This window comes from Suricata suricatta, chromosome 11, assembly GCF_006229205.1.
Source record: "Suricata suricatta isolate VVHF042 chromosome 11, meerkat_22Aug2017_6uvM2_HiC, whole genome shotgun sequence".
In the NCBI taxonomy this organism is placed as follows: domain Eukaryota; kingdom Metazoa; phylum Chordata; class Mammalia; order Carnivora; family Herpestidae; genus Suricata; species Suricata suricatta.
In genome coordinates, this window is record NC_043710.1 from 77211839 (window position 1) to 77229525 (window position 17687).

Consider the following 17687-nt stretch of genomic DNA (forward strand, 5'->3'; position numbering starts at 1 on the left):
GAGACAGTGCGAGCAGGGGAGGGTCAGAGAGAGAGGGAGACACAGAATCTGAAGCAGAATCCAGGCTCTGAGCTAGCTGTCAGCACAGAGCCCGACGCGGGGCTTGAACCCACGAACCGCGAGATCATGACCTGAGCCGAAGTTGGATGCTTGACCGACTGAGCCACCCAGGAGCCCCAGAAGCTTAATTTTAAATACATCTACCAAGTAGCAGTGGCACAAAGAGCCTCAAATAAAAATCCTGTAAATAAAAATCCATTTCAGAATTCATTCATTAAATATAAGTCCATTATATTTACAAGCAAAAGACTGCAACTTCAAATTTAATTATGTAAGGAAACATAAGCTTAAAATACTTGGTTATTTCTGCTAGAGTCATCTCTACCCTCAGTGAGCAAGAGAGTAACGCACCAAAAAGACAAGACCAATTGAGATATCAGAAAGAATGCCTCCTAATTTTTATGCCACGTTAACGATCTTCAACATTAAAAATATTTCCTATGCTTTAATATAAGAAAACACTTGTGAGAGGGGCAGTGCCCAAGTGGCTCAGTCTGTTACTCATTCAACTTTTGGTTTTGGCTCAGGTCATGATCTCACAGTTACTGAGTTTGAGGCCCACCTGGGGCTCTGCATTGACAGCAAGGAGTCTGCTTGGGATTCTGTCTCCCTTTCTCTCTGCCTCTCCCCTGCTCTCTCTCTCAAAAATAAAACATTTAAATAAAACATTTAAAAAAGTGAAAACACTTGTGTACAGAATCTGCAGTACAAGTTTAGTAAGAAAATGAAGCACAAATGTGTTTTATTTAATGTCAGAATATATAAAAGTCAACAATTTAGACTGAAAAGAAATCCTCCAGTGAATCCTCCATGAAAATGGAAATCAGGTTCTTTTTCCCCTATTAAGAGAGCAATTCTGTAGTCAGAGAACAAGATTTTTCCCATTATTCATATAATATTGTAAAAATCCTAATTTAATGATTTTTCTTTTAAAGTTTTCAAACTTCTGGTCAAACATGAAGTTTTCACTAATACTAAGAGCCCCTTACACATTAATTGTGCTAATGCCACCATAACATGACCATACTTCCTACCCTTCCGGGCTTGACACAGTTGGGAGCATTATCCTAAAATACCACTACTGTCATTTTTCAGCAAACATTGCCATTTTTTTTGGTCTCATATTGTTTTCCAGTGGGTTTTGATATGATTTGCTCTAATGCTGGGTTCTTATCAGTATCTGCTACCTAATCAGCAAGCATCATTTAGCATCAGCCTCATCCAACATGATGCCATCTTGTTCAACCTATTAGCTCCTTGGAGCCGGCCAACATACATTCCTTCTATTTTCCACTACAGAATGGTCAGCCCTTTGCAAGCCAGTAATTAATAATCAATTAATAGTTTATAATGAAATTGCATTATACTATAGCTTGCCAACTGAAGTAATTTAGTTTTATCTCATTAGGAATATCTCTTCACCAATTGCACTGAAAATAGGTTCACAGTGTATGAATCTTTCCTTTCATATAAAGTATACGTATGTACACAGGTGATGTGACATAGGAAGAAATGAAAGGTATAGGAAAGCAGCGCATGTAGCTACATTGTTTAGTTTTTATTTCCATATTCAATAAGTTTGACATCCTTATAAGAAAGGTGCTATTTAAGCATAAAATATTGCTATTGTATCTGTATTTGCATAACTTATAAATTATATCTCAGAATTTCACAGCCGCAAAGTAAGTTTTTATTACCTTTCTCAGCAGCTAAGTTAATGTAGCTATTCCAGAGGAGACCTCTTCTGTTATCAAAACAATTTTCAGCAGAGTCCTGATCCCTTTACTGTTACCAATTACAGAAGCAGAGCAATAGTTGGTGGTGGGTCAGATAAAAAGAACATAACCCAGTTTCTCAGCACCAGGCTGAACCGGACATGGTGACAGGAATTTTTTTTTAATTTATAAAGAAAGAAAACTGGACATAAATAGGATTGATGGCAAAAAAATTGGAACCTCAAAATGTAATCTCTTCTGAACACAACAGCATTTATTCTTAAGACTATGTATTTTCTTCCAAAATTGTGGCTTGTTATATGTTAATTAGCATTTGAATCTGCATTATTCAAGCAAAATATTAGAACGAAAGAAATTATAGTTCTTCCCTTTTTGAAGTATATGAAAATAAGTTTTGTGAAAATCTCATATTTAAATTCATTCATCTGTACAGTGCTCAGACCAGTTATTTCCTAATCAATATTTCTTGAATGAATCCTCTGTCCAAGAGAATATCACAAAATGCCATAAACTTCAAGGAATAGGTTTAATATGGGATTTTATCTTGTTATATACTTGTGCTAAAATTATTTTCCATTTATTGGATTCTTTCTATACACAAGGTTTGTTCTGTGCATCTGGTATCAACAACACTTTATTTTGTGGTGACTTAAGTGATTTACTCTAATCACAACAGGGATTGCTTTAGTGAACTGGTTAAGAACAGTCATTGGAGGCAGATTACTTAAAAATGGGTTTCAACTAGACCATTAGGATAAAATGGAACAATTCATCTAAAGCATACCTATTTCAATGCCTAGTATATACTTAGCCCTCAACAAAATTTCATAGCTCTTATTTTTCCTCCATATCTGACATTGTACAATTTTCTGATGTGTTTAGTAGATGTCTACATTAAGTTGTATACAACTGTTCTTATAGTGCCACTGGCTAATTTGGGGGTTCCTCTCATTCCGAAAAAAATCAAGATCCCTAGTACAGAACATAAATGACATTCCTAATTAGAACACGAGTGCCATCTAATGGTCCCATTTGCAAACTACAGGCTTCCTGGTGAACAGTAAAGTAAGCGGTGCTGCTTCGTAGTGCAGTCTCTGAATGAATCTCAGATGAGCAAATAAGGTTTCCAATATGTACACTTCTCAGCCAATAAAGAGTTTAAACACAAAATTTCAGCACACTGTGTAGACAATTTAGTTCCTGGCCCACAGGAAGCATACAGTCTAGCTCTCTATATAAAGACCTACATAGAATTCTTAAGTTGGCTTATAAACACGATTTAGAAAAAAGACTAAGTCCAGCTATAAATGAGACCATGAAGAGCTGGAATATAAATATGGGTATAGTACTTGATAATAAAATTTATTTTGGAGAAATATTATTCCTATTTAGTGCCAAAATTCAAAGAAAGGTAAAATTAATGCTCCAGGAAGAGATGGAAAATGATCAAAATACAACATGCATATGAAGTTCCCTTAAGATACAACAAATTAGAACATAAAAAAGCATTAGAGATTTTTATTCCGGATTGAAAAGATTTGTGTGTAAACAGATAATATTTGGAGACATATCTGATCATGAACAAATGAATCAGGTTTTGTTTCTTTTCAGAAAGTAATTATATATGAGAAGATCTTGTTGAGAGAACACTATACAAAATGGAATTTAGACATCTATGAAAGTAAGTCTATTAAAACTTATGGACATCCTTACACTAAAGATATATTTAGGAAAAATGCAAGTGTTTATTTAATAAGCTACGGAATACAATCACAGTCAGTAAACTTTACTTTTAAATGAGTAAGATATCATCTTTTACTCCTGTTGTGTAAAATCTCAGTTAAACTGACAGTGTCTTTTGTTCCTTCCTAAGTAAAAACATTTTTGTTAGGCCAAGATGTCACAGGATGAGCATGAGGACCAGTCAGAGGTCAGTCATGGCCATAGCTTCCATACGCAAAAGCTGGCAGTCTGAGCATCAAAGTCCTCAAATTAGAGCGCCTCTCTCAGACCTCTTAATGGCTGTGGTTGCAGATGTTATCAAGACATCCACAAAGCGGGCTATGTTCTTTAGTGTTCGTTACCGGAACAGCTGTTAAATTAATTAAGTCAGTGTATTTTCCAAGTCTGATTAAGATATGTTTATTTCTGCTTTCACAAAACAGCTGTGATGTAAGTACTAAAACTGATGTTCTAAGAAACCCAAAATAAAATTAAAGTCATCATATGTTGTCCAGTTCAATTAAAAGTTTACTTTTGGATCTTCATGTTTCAGTTATATTTATCGGGAATACAGGTGTACACTGACAATGCAAGATTTTTATTAATTTCTCAGTACTTTCCCATTCACTATTCTTTTCAGGATGTAACATAGAGGAGTAAAACATCCAAACAGAAAAATGTAAATGCTGAAAGGGACTGCTATAAGCAAAGCAGGTGATCCAAAAAAGGATCACGCCTGACTGAATAGAGCGCTGCCCTGTTTCCCTTCATGTTATGGTACAATTTGTTGACAAATAATGTAGTCTTGGCCTCATAACTAGAACCTAGAACCTTCTATGAGTCAGATGAAAGGAGAGGAAAAGGAGGAGGGTGTGATTTAAAGAGAAAAATCTATAACACAAATAAGACAAAAGCTTAGAGGCAACTCAACTGCTACAGATGTGCTACATCTGCTCACTTGCCCACTGGGGACCAGGAGATAAAGAGATTAAGACATTTACACAAAGACGGTTAGACAACAAGATCAGATAAGCAGCGCTCTGTCAAGGTACTGTAAGCACAGCATGGAGAAAATGACTCACTAAACCACTTACCCCACTTACAAACAATATTTTTAATTCATTTAATGTTCAAATGATATTTGATCAGGGTAGACAATGAGCTGGTTTATTTCAAAATGTCACTAACATTCTGAAAGAGAAACAAGTGATCTTTTTAATCATGACCTTTTTAAAGTAAATAGCAGTGCAATTTTATAATGGGGCATGAATCTCTATGACTTTTAAAGATAATATGGGAGCAATATTTTAAATTCCCATTTTCACATGAGAATAAAAGAAATGACTACTTATGATGTGTGAAAAGATTTGATGAGTGCTTGGATAACATGAGTTAGTTTGTTTCTTCTTGGCAGACCTGAAAGAAAAAAATTTCTGCTTCTTACCTTACACACTGCTGTTTTTCTCTCTAATATCAAACGTTCACCTGCTTATACCTGAACCCTGTGGATGTAATAAGATACAGAGGTACATGACCATAGGCCAAGTTAAGAATGTGCAGCACAACAAAAATAGACTCCACAATAGCGAAATTCTAAATGTTTCAGAAAGATGTAGAAGTCACAAGTCTTATATTGTGTATAGTACATATAGAGATGTTAATATAGAAATACATATATACTAATATTGAATTTATAGTTGCATATTATATAATGAAATATTTTAAATGATAAAATAAATGAAAGTAGTCACTGATTCCAAGTCTTGCTGCAATATATCCATGTAACATAGTCACCCTTACATTATGACTTGAAATTAACATTCTTAATTGGAACTGACAGAAATAGACCTTACTATTCCTAATTAACCAGCTTCAAAATCTCTTTTCCTCTCCCTCTAAATGATCAGATAACCTCAAAAGGAAAAGCACTTTACATTATCAATATTTGTTACGCAAATATCGTCATGTCTAATTATGCTAATAACTGTCGTCTTTGTAAAATGTCAAAACATCATAAGCCTGTATATTATTTTATTTAAAATAATTAACACACCTATATCATTTGAAATACACATTTCCTTGTTCTTGTTAGTTGTGGGAGGCTACCATGAATCATGTGACTGGTAGCATTTCCTGCTTTACATTGGCTACGATCTTAATGGTAAACTTAAGGCCATTTTTAACAAAATATAGATGAGTTTTTGTGTCTAAGCTTCACTCCTGGCTTCCTATCTCTCCAACTATCTATCACATTAGCCTATGTCTTGATTTGACTGACCTACATTTTTTATTACTTTTTTAAAAATTTTAATAAGCCAACTTAAATTTTTTACTGAAATGATAGTTGAAAGAAAATACATTAAATATATGAGGCGATGACACAAATGCCAAAATTATCAAATCACTTGCAACATAAAGGTGTTCAAGGGAAGTAAAGAAAACTATAAATAAGCAAGCTCGCCTTCTCTACTCCTATTAAGGCTGATGTGCTCAATTATAACAAACATTTAAAGGCAAAAACCTCATTGCACAATCAGAAAATGCTTCAAGCTTTTAGACTTTGAATCTATCTTGTGATATATTTAAAGAGGTTATAAAAGTCCTGGTGATTCTCTCTGTGAACCAACAGCCTAACATAGGAGTGGAGCTAGTGAAGCAGAGAAAAAGCCCAGAGAAGTCAAATCTCGGCAACAATCCCTCAGTTAACACATAAAGGAAATAACCCAATTACTGGAAAGCGGGGGGAAAAAGAAAATAAAAAGTGTGGAAGGGTAGAGAAGCATTAAATGTGAACACGCAAATCTGTCTTCGCAGTGGAACAAGAAATCAGCCTAGATCCTGAGGGTGGCCATTAAAAGCAGAGGCTGGATGTTCGCACATGTGTGGATGAATGAGAAGCCAAGAAACAGGAAAAAGACTAATTTTAATTACCAGAAAAGCTGCAAGAGAAACAACACAGAGGTAGTGGTAGGAAGGCTTCCAGCTACAGGCTGCGGGGCACTCTACTCTCCTTACCAACTAGAGCCAGTCGGACCCCACTGGGGGATTAAGTGAGCCGAAGATTCGGCCCCAGCGCAGGGTCCGGCTGGACTCACACACACGTGCAAACCGGACGCCAACCGACAGCGGGTGTGACCTGAGGCTCTCACACAGTCTCCCAGAGGCACGGACACAGAGAACTGTGTGGGATTTCCTTTCCATTACATACAGGTGCTAATCGCTTTAACTGCGGAAATAGATTGCAAAGGACGGGTAATATAATGTATGCAACAAACTCTCAGCATCAAAGGAATCAAGAGAATTAGGGAATGACTCAGGGATGGAGAGAGGAAAAGTGGGGAGGGCCACCAGAACAATAGCACTAAAGCTGCCACACTGGGGATTTACTACCTGTTATTTTTCCAATTACATCCATTGTGAACTAAAATTTCAAAGAAAAAAGGTTGCGTCTGAGACTAAGCCGACCGTCTCCTTAGCTTTCTCAGGACTGACGCTGGGGGGGACACAACCAAGGAGAAATCCACCCAGAGCCTCGTCGTCCTCCGCTAGAACTCGCAAGGGTGCGAACAAAGAGAGGCGCTTCCCGGGTCAGGACCCAGGCACCGTCTCCCCAGGGGAGAGTCCGGTCGCAGCCGGCCTGAGTGCGCGCCGCGGTACGAGCGACCGGCTCGGGATCCGAAAGCGGACCGCCCGCGGCCGGCGGACCGAGCAGGAAAGTCTCGGAGATCTCCGAGCCGTCGCCCGCCACCGCGTTCGCTCCGTAATCTACGAATGTTAAATTTGGAAAGGTTGCGGAGCGGAAAAGCAGGGCAGGAGGGGAAGCCCTCCGCACTTCGGCGCGCGGACGAGCGAGACGAGTAGAGAAACATATAAAACCCTTCGGGAAGCAAACGGACCTTTCCGCCCGGGGACATGCTCAACGAACCTTCGCCGCGAGAGGCAGCGAGGCGCGGGGCGCGGGCGAGCGGGGAGGGGCGAGGGGCCGCCCCGGGAAGGACACAGCCAGTCAGAGGCGCGGGGCGCGGGGCGCGCGGACGCATTGGAGGAAAGCACGCGAGCCCCAAACGTACCAGCCCGAGGAGGCGCCGCGCCTACTGCCCGATATAACCAACTCCGGAGTGGGGGCGCGGAACTGCCAGGCGGCGGCGGCCAAAGTGCCCTTAAAGCTCGGGGCGGAAGGGATGAGTTACCTGGGTCCCCTCTTCAGGGAGAAGCAGGGCAAGCCGGAGGATTCCCTCTGAATGATTAAAAACTCCGCAGTTCTCTCCTGCCACAGGCTGAGTGGACGCAGGGAACTGCTCCATCTGAACTGTGCTAACGGGCAGGAGGATGGCAGACAGGACTTGAGAGGCACAGAGGAAGGACAGGGGAGTCTGGCATCTCATTGGTAAGTGGCTGGCATTCCTTTGCCAGGGACTGCTTTCTATGATTGTGCACTTCGTCTCCCAGGCACTTAGAATTTGTGACACACTCGCTTCTGCAAAGCCATCTTTTCTTGCCATGTTGCCAGAATTTTAAAACTGTAACGGAAAGCGGTCTCCCCCCCCCCCCCAAACCACGCTATTTTTCTCTGCTGGGATTTTATGTCAGAAAAGTTGAAGCAAGAGTAAATATAACCCATTTGTGTATATCATAATGTGATCCAAAAGAAGACTAAATTCCTACAAGTGAACGGTAAGGTAATGAATGCCAGGTGAGGGTAAGAATTGTTCTGCAAAAGAGAGTAAATGCTCAGAAAATAGGATGTGGTTCTCAGATACTGAATGTATGTCTCATGACTGAGCAATACATTTGTGACAAGACAGCCCAATAACTGGGCACCCGGCAGTGCAATGACTTGTTAAAATTCAGGAGGGGTGCTCTATTAAGTGGGGTTCTATAAAGTTAGAGAGCCCAAAGAAAAACAGTGTCTTGAGTTATGCTGTGGTGTTTTCTAAATGTCATGTAGGACTGAGATAGATATTTTTAAGAAATAAAAATATGTTCAGACCACCTTCTTGAGCTTTTTATTGACAAGTGGAAGAGAATAGTAATTTGCATCAATAGGAACCTGGTGTAAAATAAGCCGAGAATTGCTCTGACAATCTCGAAAATTTTTGTTTAACTTTATTTTGGCAAAACAAGGATAAGGATGCACTAAATATTTTAGAAGTATTTTATTTTAGAATGGTGTTACCTCTTTAGCATGAAAAATACAATACAGTGTAGTAATTTAAATGCATATTTGGAAGCAGAAAACTTTCAAGCTGTTGTATATGAAATGCCTTACCTATTTCAATCCATGAGTATTTTTTTTCTGATTGAAAAGATAAAATAATGTAGAGGTACCATACTTCCACCTTGAATCTCAATTTTAACTGGGAAGTAAGGATGAAAGAAGTAGAAGTTCATTAGGAGACCAGCATGGGGGAAAAAAAAACCCAGACAAATGAAGAGTGGGTCAAATTTAAAAAATTAATGAAAGCATAATTGATTACTATTGAACTGTAACAGAGCTACACAAATATTTAAGATTATCATTGCAATCTTGAAGGAATTCGTCATGATTAATACTGTGACACTAAACATAAAAGAATTAGTAATGATGAAGTCATTTTTTACAGGACTGTAGTCATTTTTAAGCAACTCACAGATGTTTCTTCACACATTTTCCTACTTAATACTCAAATAAAGTTGTATGTAGACTAGTATATTGAGTGTCAAACTTGACAGGTATATGTTTCTTCTGACTCAACTCAAAAAGAACTCCAAAACAATATACTGTGTAAGCAAATGCTTAAAAAATATATTATATACAGACCAACCAAGTTTAGTGAGAAAAACAAAACACAAAATGCAAAACAAGTTGAAAAAGGAAATGTGCCATAAATAATGAAATAGAGTTTGAAAAATACCTTAAGTGGAGTTTGGTGAGATGATATTAAAGCATATTTGACATAGAAAATCAGTGAAGTGTTTATGACAATGTAAGTGTCAAGGATTTTGTGCAGGGGTTGGTGGACACTTTAAAGTTTTCTAAAGTTTAAAACTTCTGAAAACTATGAGGAGAAAAACTGCTAATTTTAATTTTCTCTTTGATTGCGTACACAGTTGAAAAGAAAGTTAGAATTCTCAAAGTTGGAATAAAGAATATTTACTCTTCTAGATTAACTAAATGCCAAGCTTTGTAAGTTGTGGGGCACATGTACACCATAGGATGTTTAGAAATAGATCTGAGAACCTACAATTGTGGATTTTTTAAATGTACCGCTGAAATACCTTAATGTTTCCCTATCAGAGCAACCCTTCAACTATTAAGTGGTCTGAAATCTTTATTAGGTTAGGAAGATTAATTAAAATCAAACAATGAACACAAACATAGGCTATATTTATTTAACAAGATGATTAAAAATTAGTTGCTTGTGCACATTTATTTCAATTGTATGGGTCCAGTTGAATAGAATTGTTTATTAAAATGGAACAGGTTTGGCTAAACTATCTTTCTTTAAATGTCTTTTTAACAAGTTAGAAGACCTTTACCACCTTTAGATTAGAGGTTAGAGTGTGGTTTAATCTCAAAACTGACTTAGTAATAAGTACCAGAGGGTGTCAGTAAAGGGTAGAGGCTCTCCAGATGAAGAAAGTAAGGGGATGCTATGCTACCCAAGTTATTTTGGAGTTTGTCTTATTTCGAGAGAAAACAAAAGGTATATTTTATGAAATTAAAAAAAAATTACCTAGATGCTTTTAATAGTTAAAGATTATTTGACTGCATTTAAGTTCCATTGACTAAAAGAAGTTTTTTAGTAACGTGTAATGATTCCCCATCCATCAAGAATTAATTTAGGATTTTATGAGGCCAAGATGTTTAAAATGTCATTTTTTACTTACTCAATCCTACCACACATATTTTGATTATTTATAGTCTTTGAACTGTTTTTAAAATACATGCTTTCTTAAAATTTTGTTAAGAGGCTGGAAATTTTATCTTAATCTAAACAAACAGGTCCATATGTTTATATAATTTGGCATCTAAAAACTCTGACCTCAAGGTCTCAGATTTATTTATCCCTTTTTTATTACTGAAGATACAAATATAAAATAAGAGGTGTGTATTTCTGACACATTATTTTCTTAGATTAGTGTTATAAGACTGCTAATATGTCACATGAACTTCTTAGCACTTTATAGCAGGAAAGAGGCTGGTCGGAAGCTCAAAGCAGTAGAATGTTTGCCGAGGTCTATTTTCTGAGCATTTGTGATCAATAATTCCACATTACAGAATGGTGCATTTTAAAAAGTAATGAGTATATAAAATTCCTTAATATAACATTTAGGAATAAAAACTATTAAGAACTATGTGCCTTCTCCCTACATATGCCCAATTAATTTCTCCTTTTATGAATTTTTAATAGCCAAATGCATAATGTTAGAAGAGTTCTGAAAAGCAGCATATTATCAGTTTACATTTTTCTCAGATGCTTGGGCAAATTTTTAGCTAATTATTTTCGTTAGGAGTGAATAAAACAAATTTAGTACTGTTTCATTGATATACTAGATATGAGAGGAAGTTTTATACTGCTTTATTTTATATATTTACTTTCTAGGTAGATATGTTTTTACAGTTAAATTATTTTTTCATCAAAGTTACTTGTCAATATTAAATTATACCCCATGAACTTGATATAAAACCATGTATTAACTTTGTTTATGTTTTATCTATTATAAACATATATGTAATCCAAATATAGAGCATTTTTATCCAGATCAATCCCTTAAATTAAAACACCAGTCTTTCATTTCATATTCCAGAGTATTAGAAATTACATTTTTGACTTTCTGGTCTTGTGAAACATCGGCTCATAAGACTTAAAAGCCAGCCAGACTATGGAAGCTCTTCACAGTTTTATAGGGAAATGAAACCCTAGAAATAGCCCATATAGTAATCCTGGAAAATAAATCAAAGTTCTGTCTTTTCATGGACATCAAAAAATCAATAAATCCATCATTTTAAAATCTAATACAAAAGAGTGTGAAAATTGTTATTCTCGAGAAATTTTACAAAGTATGGGTGTTCTTTTCCCATGTGTTTTTTTAAACTGGAATACCTTGTGATCATTGTCTTTTTTAAACAAGTCCAAAAATGTTTTACTGGATGGATTTGACATTTCAGTTGTAAAATGGATTTTTTCTGGTGTTCTCGGTGGTTCTTAAAAGTCCATAATGACCTAAATAACTTGCCTCCTTGTGGATACTACTTTTATGTATTTTTAGCAAGTGGATTTCTCTTAAAAGATCCAGCAGGACTTGCCCATTTTCTTTCATATCAGTCAAGATTGCAAGTATTTCCTATACTTATATAAGTGAAAAAAGTTGAGGTCTTGATAGAAAAGAAGGTATTAACGTAGTTGTATGAGCCTTCCTGCAAGCATTCCCTTATAGTTTGTCTTTACTCTAAAATATGTCCAGGCTTAAGGGTTAAAGTATCTAATCTGAACATTATCCAAAATTTAAGCAATAGTATATCTTGTCAAGGAGGAAAATGAAAGTATTTTACTTATGAATCATCAAAAACTATTTTGTGACCATCAACAGGATAAGTGTAATTATATACATTAAAATTTTATGGGCCTGGGGTAAGAATCTGCTCCTCATCATTTTTAGAGCTGTTAAATGCTCAAGAAGATGATTTCATCTTCCATTGTGATCCAGTGCTAACTATAGCATATGGAGCTTAGGAAGAGAAATTTTTCTGATCACTTAGGTGATGAAAGGTGAATTAAAATTCTCTTCCTATTGATAGTCAGAATATCGGGAGATAAAAAGATATTATAACAGGGTAATTATAGTCATAATGTGTCTGGAACCATAAACATTTTTAAATGTATTTGGTTCCACGAGTTTGTATTTATGAAAAAAACTAGTAGAGAAGTGGCATATTTATTTTGTGACAAATTTATTTGTATGTACATAAAATTTCATCTTTATTTTCTCAAATATTTAATTTCTTATTTAAAAGTATTAAAGAACTTTGCTGAAGCTAAACCAAATATTAAATAAACCAAATGTAAATATTATTTTAATCCTCCTAGGTGCTCCCATGTTAATTTTATATAAGAATTCACATTTCAATTAAGTTGCATTTGCTGAGCTATTGTTGTATTTTATACTCTGAAAAATGACAGAATTAGATTAAATCCCTGGTGATTAAGATGAATAGTAATTGGAAGTACAGGTGAGTGACAGTAGGAAGTTAAAGACTTTGTGTTTTCTAGAAGTAATTTTTTAATTAGTATTTTATGATCATTAATGTTAAATTGTTTCCTGTGCATGTAAACAAATTTAAGTGTCCTCAAATATTTCTGAATTCATTAGAAAATTTCTCATATTTAATCTTAGTTAGGTTTTGTGTCTTGTTTTATTGTGTTAGTTTGAAACTTTCCTCTTCATATTGTTCTGTAAAACATATTTTTTTTCTAATTTTGGATATATTTCATATTAGGAATTCAAAAGTCAAATCATTTGTAATAGGATTGAAACTTTAAACTTCATAATTTAGTACTCTTCCTCTTTAAGTGCCATTATACTAATGGCAATATGTGAGCTAGTGAATGAGTTTCTAATGTTAAAATAACCATCTCATTAAAAAAACACAGCTATCGTAAGTCACTGATGGTAAATAACTTATCAGGATACTTAAGGAAAAGTGACAGAATAATATCATTTAGTGTTGGAAGGAGCCTTACAGAGCCCCTATGTATTACCACAGAAAAGAGTAACAAACAGGGTATAAAGAGGTGAAGTGCCCTGTTCAACATTACATTTAATAGGAAAGATAGAATTAGAACCCTGTTTTTTTTTTTAATTTCTAGGTCAACCTTTATATGGTTTATACTTTTTGCTATGAAAATCTTAATTAGTTTTATATCCATTAAATCAAGATTAGGACATAGTATACCTGTAAAACATTGTCTTTTAAGATTAGAAAATTTAAAATTGAAATATGTTAACTCAGAGGACACAGATATATCCACATGTTCTTAACCAAGAACTGAATGTCTAGACAAGGTAATTGCTGGATATAAACTTTTTCATGTGAACTTAGTGTGCACTCAACAGTTAAATAGGAGGCTTTCAACAGTATCAGTTAAGAAACCTGGGAAATCAAGTAAGAAAGGAAACATAAGTGACTTTATCCGCTGTATATTTAAAAAGGACTGTATCTAAAACTCCCCTCCACAGATTGACAGTTTTTCTTGTGTGTGTGTGTGTGTGTGTGTGTGTGTGTGTGTTCTTTCATAATATGTGTTTAATGACACTAAAATGAAATAGGTTGTCAACGAGAAATGTGGGTGTGAAAATGTTCCTGTGTATTGACAGTTTTGGAGAAAATTAAAATCATGGGCTTCCATTGGATAGTAATGATTTTGGAGAATTTATTATAATGCAAAGCAGAAAATGAGTCTCTAGAAATAGGTACCATTCTTCTGAGTTTTAGAATTCGAATATCAACTTGTATAAAAACTCTAGTTTTACTGTTGTAATAGTAAAGGAAGTTAATACTAAGCAAATTTGAGTCTGTAATAGTATCTAGTTTATCACTGTGTCTGAACCAAGTTTCATCTATTCATTCATTTATAATTTTAATAATGTGATGTAATTATTTAAAGAATTAAGTCTGGGAAGAAAATTAGTTTTCACTGCAGTATCTATTCTAGGATATAAGCTTTAAGCTATCTGTCTACCAAAGCGTTCTGTTTCTGTATGAGGCACAGTGCTGCCCTACTTGTGGAAGGCAGTATTGAGACGTAGAGACCATGAGCTAAACACCTTCTCGGGTAGAACTGAATGTAAACTATAAAATGAGCATAGTGCAACTCAAGTGGAAAGCCGGTCCTACATTGTTGGGTTTCTGATACAGCATTCTCTCTCAAATCTTTGATTGTCACATATGACAAGAGAGTTTTTTGTGTGTCCATATGGGCTAACTTCGTATTTTAAGGCTCTCACTTCCTTTAAATACTGAATATTTAAAGGCGACAAATATAGTGAAGATGAAGTAAAAGACTGTGGATAAAACAACATCTAATCTGATCTTTTTTACCCTATGCATATTGCCAGATTTTGCAAATAATTAGCAGAAAATATAAAATATATTCCCTAAGTCCAATGAATAAGTAGTCTTTAGTACCCTTTGAATTTTTCCTTTCTTTGGGTATTTACTTACCTACAGCTAATTTCACATTTTTCAGTATTTTCAAGGAACACTGCCCTTGGTATGAAAGAATGGTTCTTTAAGATTTAAGTTAAATGGTCCAGAACTGATTTTATAAAAATCTGTCATATTATCTGTGTTTAAAAAGTTATGACTATATTTGTTTCTCATTTTTAAGGTGGTCTTGTTAGTATATACCTCAGTGAGTAGCATTAATAAAGAGTCATTTCTTTCAAGTTTAAAGCAATTTCTACATCGTTTCACACACTCAAATGGTCTAGTGTGTGCAGTTGTAGATAAGTAAGAATATAAAGAGAAATCAATAATTTATGAGCTGATGGAGGAAATAAGCACATAGGGTGAATGTAATTCAATGTTAAATGTACAGTGATAGCATTATATACAGCTAAGATGCAAATATTCAAAATGTTCGCCTTTTGGAAACTGCTGTTAGTTTTCTCCAACTGAGTCTTTCCAGCTTGGAGTATTTTATGCTAGCTCTGTTCTCTAACTGCTGCACTTACTTCCTACTGCCTAAGTTATTCTGAAGTAACTTTGATCCCAAGACTCACCTAACCACTTGAAATGAATGCTGTGTGTTTCTACATCTCATTATAGTGCTGACGTTAGTATCTAAGACCCATCTAGTCTCTGATGATTCAGTTGAATCTGAGGTAAAATGAATGTAGCATGCTTAGATGCTGTGAAAAGATATATTTCTTATCTGCGATTATAAATAAGTTTGATTTCTTTATGTTATTAAGTATAGAATATTAATGGTGCTGATAAAGCTTATTTTAAGGGGTTGGGTTAACTGCAAAGCTAGTACAGCTTTATTACACATTCCCTTCCATATGGTAATACTAATAGTAATAGTGGTGGCAGAGTGGTAGTAAACATTATTTTGATCATTATAATATTAAATCTAACATAGGGAAGGCAGTATGGATTAGGGCATTTGGTGTTTGAATTTTAAGGTTCAACCTTGGGTCCACAACTTATTAGCTGTTTAATTTTAGAAGAGTTACTTAACTTTTCTTGATATGCAAAATTAAGAAACTAACTGTCATGCAGTTGTGATAATATGAATATAAAAGAAAAACAATCGACTTCTCAGTGACAAAAATGACAGTGTTTAAAACATCAAAAAAGGCTGGGGAAAAAGGTTTTTGTTCACTCCAATACGTATTGTTAAGATATAAGCTTTAAGTTTTCTATCCTAATTGTGGAAAGCAATATTGAGATGTATAGACAATGGACATTAAAAATTATTCTGTATATCTTCTTTTTTATTAACATAATTTATCTAGAAAAACATTTCTTAAAAATTAGTATACACAATGCCACTTATTTTTGGCAATCCAAAGCAAGTAAAATGTTTGATCTCAGAGAACAGAGAGGTGGAAAATTGTTAGTTTGGAGCGAACTTGATAAGAAACTTAAGAAAATGTACTAGTCAATGTAATTATTGAAATAATTGGTCACACATTCTGAAGACATTGGAGTAACAGAAATAGTCATTGTGAGGATGGATTAAACTGATTTCCTAGACAAAATGAGAAGTAATAAGGTTTGGAGGAAATTTCAGATATAGATTGGCAAAGACTCTTTTCAGTAGTTCAGACAGGCATAAACAAGATAGATGGGTAGAAGGAAGCAGGAAAATTAATTAATGTAAAGAAAAAACTATAATGCAAAGAAAGAAGTTAAAATACATCGAATGAGATGTAAAGGATTCTGAGAGACATGTGAAGTATTGGAATTTTGTCCAAAAATAAGAGGCTAAGAGTTCATTTCAAGATTAGATACATTTATTGTGAGGCTTAGCCCCATTGCACCTAGCTGTGACTTGGGCAAGTCACTTCCTCAGTTTATTATTTTCTTTAGCAAGAGTGTTAATATAAATAAAACTAAAGGATCTTTTGGGGGTTTTGATACACTGTAATTTAATGGCCCATGTGCCTTATGAGATTTTGATATTGGCAAAAATTGAAAGTAACAAAGTTGTTGGTGTTGACAGCTATGTCTAGGATAGATTCCTCCCATCATGAGACAAGACAACCCATTCATAGCATCTGGGGAGGCCATGGAAAAGCATGAACTTATTACTACTCAGATTTTCTCTTGATTCAGCAGCTTCCTTATGTGGTTCCCTGAGCAATACTGAAACTTTGCTAAACGTCTGTTTCTTTACTTGTAAAAGAGTGATATTAACTACTATTTTACAGGTTGTTTTTATAAGAAGGAAACAAGACTGGTTTCAGTCTCAGGAATCGATTATATCCTTCACGTCATTAGGTGAATTGCTTATAAATTTTTTTTTTTTAATGCTTAAGTTCAAGAAATATTCAGAGACAGAAAAGTAATTTGAATTTTGTATGGGTTCAATACATGGGTTCAGTTGGTCCAGTTTTCCAAATATGAGGAAACTCACTTATTTTATTGATATTGATATGTTTTATTTTCCTTTCATGGTCTTAATTTTACTTGCATGTATTGAAAGAGATTACTTGCTTGGAGTATTTTTGTTATATTGTGTTTTGCTTTGTCTTTTAAAGTAAGTCTTTATAATGTCCTTTTATAGAATTATTTAGAGCATTGATTCTATTTTGGTAGGACAGGAGATGTTCAGATACTGTTTTTGAATCCCATATAATTGCAAAATGGCATAGGATATATTTATTTGCAAATACTAAGTCCCTCTGATTATTTTCTTCTTTCACTTTTATTATATGTTTTGTTACTTAAAAAATAGTTTAATGAAAATAGATCATGCTACAAATATTATGTTTAAAACAAAAATAAATAGAAATCTTTTAAATTGTGAATTGTCAATAGATTTTGGAGCAAATATGAAATTCTTTCATGGCAAACATTTTACCAATTTTTTCTATAAATGATATTTAGATATATTAATTATTATATTCTGGCTTGGCTACTATGACAACAAAGTATTAAGTAAGCACATTTTATGT

General features: G+C 34.8%; 2 long non-coding RNA genes across 3 annotated transcripts in view; one reads left to right on the forward strand and one right to left on the reverse strand.

Moving 5' to 3' along the window:
- Positions 1 to 807: 807 nt before the first annotated feature.
- Positions 808 to 7155, reverse strand: LOC115306311. The gene is made up of 3 exons (XR_003915303.1): positions 6909 to 7155; positions 4963 to 5020; positions 808 to 899 (listed from the first exon to the last, which is right to left on the reverse strand). It is a non-coding gene; the product is annotated as an uncharacterized LOC115306311 (long non-coding RNA).
- Positions 7156 to 7585: 430 nt separating this feature from the next.
- Positions 7586 to 17687, forward strand: part of LOC115306312 — a 128471-nt gene continuing 118369 nt past the window's right edge. For both annotated transcript variants that reach the window (XR_003915305.1, XR_003915304.1), the window contains exon 1: positions 7586 to 7905. This is a non-coding gene — a long non-coding RNA (uncharacterized LOC115306312). The remainder of the gene's footprint in view (positions 7906 to 17687) is intronic.